The sequence below is a fragment of the Cyprinus carpio genome, chromosome B12 (genome assembly GCF_018340385.1).
Source record: "Cyprinus carpio isolate SPL01 chromosome B12, ASM1834038v1, whole genome shotgun sequence".
NCBI lineage: Eukaryota > Metazoa > Chordata > Actinopteri > Cypriniformes > Cyprinidae > Cyprinus > Cyprinus carpio.
The window spans coordinates 23,660,937-23,666,511 of NC_056608.1; the positions used below are offsets into that span (position 1 = coordinate 23,660,937).

A 5,575-nucleotide genomic window follows, 5' to 3' on the forward strand; every position below is an offset into this window, starting at 1 on the left:
CAGTCACATCATCATCAGCCTTATACTGCAGCCATCTGAAAATTAACAGTAGGCTATATGTTATAGATCGATGTTATAGTTATGTTAAAGAAACTGAACAAGAGTGTGATGTTTAACGTGCTGTGAAAGTGAAACAGCAATAATCTGGGGCCATCGCCGATCCTTGAACGCAAAGGGGTTAAAGTCATAAACCCAACTTCAGCCTATCAACCTGCAGACAGTCAGATTCTCCACACAGACCTTCACAAAACACTTCTGCTCCTGAGAATCTGATCAAACTGATTTCACAGGTAAATCTACACATAACTATTCTGATTGTAATATCTCGAGAGATGTATTACTATTTAGAAACCATGATCATGCAACAGTTAGGCCATACACATGGCAGTAAATTGCAAACATTTTTTGAAATATAAACAGCATATGCCATACCTGATATGTCCACAGTGAATTCTTTTGTATTTCTTCCACAATTTGTTAGCACAAAGAAGCTGAATTTTTCTGTCATCGCTGTAGTTGGAGTGTAGCGGCATGTGAAGCTGGAGTCTTTAGGAAGCTTTTGTTTACAGATGACTGAGTCATTAGGGTATCGAAACATACCCATTTTAATGGAACAATCACGGCTCTGCAGTGAGACGCTGCAGGTGAGAGTTACTTCTTTCCCCACAGATCCAGTCACATCATCACAGCTTACACTGATATCTGAAATATAACAATGTATATCATATAATACAGCAACTGAACAATAAAAAAAAATGTATTTTTTGACATCTCATGTAACTCTTGAACTTATCTGTGTAACATTGTTTATCAAGAGTTGTTGCGTCTGTGTTCATGTCAGTCATATAATAAATATGATTATTTTATTATAAACCCTTTTCATATAAAATCACTGTATTACGTATATTAAACATTCAATAAGATTTGATCTCTAGTAGTGGAAGGGCTACATTTTATTATTCTACATCAATTGTAGCTTTTATACAATAGCCATATCACTCACCTAAAGGATTATTAGCAACACCTGTTCAAATTTCTCATTAATGCAATTATCTAATCAACCAATCACATGGCAGTTTTTGCTTCAATGCATTTAGGGGTGTGGTCCTGGTCAAGACAATCTCCTGAACTCCAAACTGAATGTCAGAATGGGAAAGAAAGGTGATTTAAGCAATTTTGAGCGTGGCATGGTTGTTGGTGCCAGACGGGCCGGTCTGAGTATTTCACAGTCTGCTCAGTTACTGGGGATTTTCACACACAACCATTTCTAGGGTTTACAAAGAATGCTGTGAAAAGGGAAAAACATCCAGTATGTGGCAGTCCTGTGGGCGAAAATGCCTTGTTGATGCTAGAGGACAGAGGAGAATGGGCCGACTGATTCAAGTTGATAGAAGAGCAACTTTGACTGAAATAACCACTCGTTACAACCGAGGTATGCAGCAAAGCATTTGTGAAGCCACAACACGCACAACCTTGAGGCGGATTGGCTACAACAGCAGAAGACCCCACCGGGTACCACTTATCTCCACCAAAAAATAGGAAAAAGAGGCTACAATTTGCACGAGCTCACCAAAATTGGACAGTTGAAGACTGGAAAAATGTTGCCTGGTCTGATGAGTCTCGATTTCTGTTGAGACATTCAGATGGTAGAGTCAGAATTTGGCGTAAACAGAATGGGAACATGGATCCATCATGCCTTGTTACCACTGTGCAGGCTGGTGGTGGTGGTGTAATGGTGTGGGGGATGTTTTCTTGGCACACTTTAGGCCCCTTAGTGCCAATCGTTTAAATGCCACGGCCTGCCTGAGCATTGTCCATCCCTTTATGACCGCCATGTACCCATCCTCTGATGGCTACTTCCAGCAGGATAATGCACCATGTCACAAAGCTCGAATCATTTCAAATTGGTTTCTTGAACATGACAATGAGTTCACTGTACTCAAATGGCCCCCAAGTCACCAGATCTCAACCCAATAGAGCATCTTTGGGATGTGGTGGAACGGGAGCTTCGTGCCCTGGATGTGCATCCCACAAATCTCCATCAAGATGCAAGATGCTATTCTATCAATATGGGCCAACATTTCTAAAGAATGCTTTCAGCACCTTGTTGAATCAATGCCACGTAGAATTAAGGCAGTTCTGAAGCCGGAAGGGGGTCAAACACACTATTAGTATGGTGTTCCTAATAATCCTTTGGGTGAGTGTATACACTAGCACACTATACAGTCTCTGCATGCCGGCTATTGTTTTTTAATCATGTGCATCACATATAATTGGTGGAAAAATCTCAAGATTCTTTAGTTATTATTGAAAATGTGTTTCTGTACTTATCTGTACTAAGAGCCAAAGACATTTGCACTGAGTATTTTTTAAAAGAGCCTCGTGTTTGTACATCTATGAATCTGGTCTGACATTATTGTCATTATCTAAGATTTAGTCCTGTCTTCTAAAATCATACACACTTTCTAAAGGAAGTTTATTCTCTTACCCAAATCTTCAGCTTGACAGACAGCAGTAAAGGTCCAAACCAATATGAACAGCTGCACAGCATTTACAGCATCCATGGTTGTGATTCTTCAAAAGAAAAGATGGCATAAATGTGTATGAGTGATTACGAAAGTTAAGGAAACTATCTTCAAATGCATCTTTCTTATATCTGATATTATACAGAATACAATAATTAGTATATATATATGTATACACTGATTTTACAGTGCCACGAAAGAAATCGAACGCGATCACAAAATATCTTCTGTATTCACAGGCATATTTAAATACCTGCAAAATGTGTAAATCACATTATACGAAAACAGCATGCCCGAGTTAAAAAACGTTCCAGCTTGTTACTGATTAGTAAATAAAGATAATTATTTCCTATTATTGCTCACCCGCGCTCTGTATGTCTCCACCGCGTGAGTTTATTCCACTCTGACGCTCTCTGCTGCTCACGAACTATTATGGGACACACAACAGTTCATTTTGTTATAACATCTTTGACCAGCAGTTGGTGCTGTTACTAACCTGCAGATTTCCCCTTCATGCCACTATGGTGATGATGACAGACCAAACCCCATCAGCAGGCCTGCGTCAAAGTCTGCTGAAGATAGTAACCATAGACATGTGATAATGCTTTCTGTCTGTTGTTATGAAAACAGAACGTTTAAAGGGGTCATCTGATGCTACGTGCAGTTGTTTGAACTGAAATGTGTGTTGGCAGTGTGTGTAAACAACCACCCTATAATGATAAAAATCCAACAACCAGTGTCAGCCAAGCGGCAACCTCCCACTCTCTCTCTTGAAGCCAACACAGATGTGATTTGAACTGTAATTCATCAAACTGGCTGCTAGAGGCTGGCTGCATAAGGGAGGCAATGCCCAACTTTACAGCAGTGAAAAAAACATTTACAGCCATGGTTCAAAAAATGATTTTGGTCTATAAAGCTAATTTTGCCCTTCATGACAACTCTGAGGGGGTGAATATTTTTTATATAACTCATCCGTTTAAATTATATTAAGCATTAAAGTTCTGCATAATTAAGGGTGTGGCCACTTGAGTGACAGAGGGATTACCGCTGCTTACACCGGCGTTGAGCTATGTGGGCGTGGCTTCAGCAACCAGCTCCCACCTTTTTGCCCCTTTTCAATTATCTGGGAGTGACGTGCGGTGACGTGCTGCCAAGATGGTGACGGCCCACTCCACCCACTTTGAGCTTCAAAAACGCTCTTCAGAAAACTACAGGTGACGTCACAGACACTACGTCCATGTTTTTATACAGTCTATGGTTTCTTACATTAGACCCGCCCTGAACAGCTGTCATCAGTCCGCCATTGTTTCATCACCGGAGCAGATGTAGACAAGAATGACTCCTAAGAGACTGATGTGTTCTCAAACTCCCGCAGACCCAATCAACCATAACGACACGCCCCATTTTTAAGGCATCAAATTACAAGCTAATATCAAGTGTGACAACAACTACCTTAAATGACCAAAACCATCTTTCGGAAAAGTGTATTGGAAGTGTCATTTTTACTCCCGACATCTGAGCTGCTGAAGACTCAGTGGATTAAGTTTGTTTTTAAGGGAATGTGCCCTCGATCTACCTAAAAGCATCTATGTTCGCGTGAATCATTCCTGATCCAGCTTCACCTACAGAAGACGTAAGTACAAGGGTTTTTTTATTGAATCTTTGCAAATCCCCATTTCTAAAAATGTGCTAATAAGCAAGTTTCATGATGAATGCGGCTAAAGTAAACAGTCCCTCAGAGAGCGGCTCGGAAACTTCTATTTTAGAACAAGCCATGTCTAATGATGATGGCTCAGGAACAGCACATTAATCATGATCCATCATTACATCTACATGTATAGGTTCGACGTCGATAACATCGACAGGTCTCTCTCTCCTCTTCACATACTGGGCCACGGTGGCTGAATTGTGTATTTATTCCAGACAAAGAGCACAAAGCACTGCTTGGGTTATTAACCTTCTCCCTGTTGACTGAGGTTCAATAAGCTGACCACTGGTAAAATGACTGAAACAGACCTTTGAGTGACTCGAAGCAGAAAAAAGGTCTTGATGTATGTTCACCAGGCACCCTTTTCAAAGGTCGACATCAGCAGGAAAAATGTGAAGAAGTTGTACATAACACTTACTTTTTTTCTTTTCTTTTTAAAATAATTTAATAGAATCAAAGAAGAACACAGGACTAGGTGTTAAAAGCTGTGCCACTAAGTGGTGAGCACTCTTTTGAGATTTACCTTATTAATAAGAATGGTAGACAATCAACTGACTGAAATTCTCCAAGTTGTGTAGGAGATAATTTTGATCTGGGTACAATTTTGGTTCGATAGAGCACAGGCTGCATCATCACTAGAGCACCCTTGCATCCTTGGGTGTTTCGGCCTTTCATCACTATACACTCTCCACAAGGGTGGCCCACTGCAGGATGATCAGTCCTCAGCAGCTGCCTGTGCTCCACCCTTCCCAAAAATGATAAAGTCTGCGGTGGGCTGAGATGTTGACAGATGGGAGTTTTTAGTGATTTATGCTTTACCTGGGGCCCAAAACGGATCATTCAGCTTGAGCCAGATCCACTGACTACTTCTTTCTGCCTCCTCTCTGAGACCTCTCTGATGGTCTTCCGTAAGGCTTGAACATGGATTCTGAGTTCTTTTAGTAGTCTGATAACCGATAACACCACAAATCCACTACAACCCACTTCAACTGGATAAAATTTAGTGTTGCAGCCGTGCTGCATTATTTCTGCAACAAGCTCTGCATAGCGCAGCTTCTTTCGCTCATAGGCTTCCTGATTGCTTGTCCTGGGAGGTTGGAAGTTGGTCATGCTCTGCTTGCTCTCCAAAGCTGATGCTAGGATCTTTAGGACCTGATTGTGTCTCCAGGTGTACCTCCCTTGCATGAGGCTGGTTTTGCAGCATGCCATGATGTACAGTATTTGAGAGTTGTTGGAGTTGGGCAAAGGGCACAGGCTGGATCTTCCCCGTTCAAGCCAAAGAAAGATCTAGTGAGTCTCCTTCAACTAAATTAGGCACAGCTACATTTCACCCAGTTTCCTG

General features: G+C 41.2%; 1 long non-coding RNA gene across 1 annotated transcript; it reads right to left on the reverse strand.

Annotated features, from left to right (window-relative positions):
• Window positions 1-435: 435 nt before the first annotated feature.
• On the reverse strand, window positions 436-3,322 carry LOC122139295. The gene is made up of 3 exons (XR_006156192.1): window positions 2,889-3,322; window positions 2,489-2,574; window positions 436-702 (listed from the first exon to the last, which is right to left on the reverse strand). It is a non-coding gene; the product is annotated as an uncharacterized LOC122139295 (long non-coding RNA).
• Between the last annotated feature and the right edge of the window lie 2,253 nt (window positions 3,323-5,575).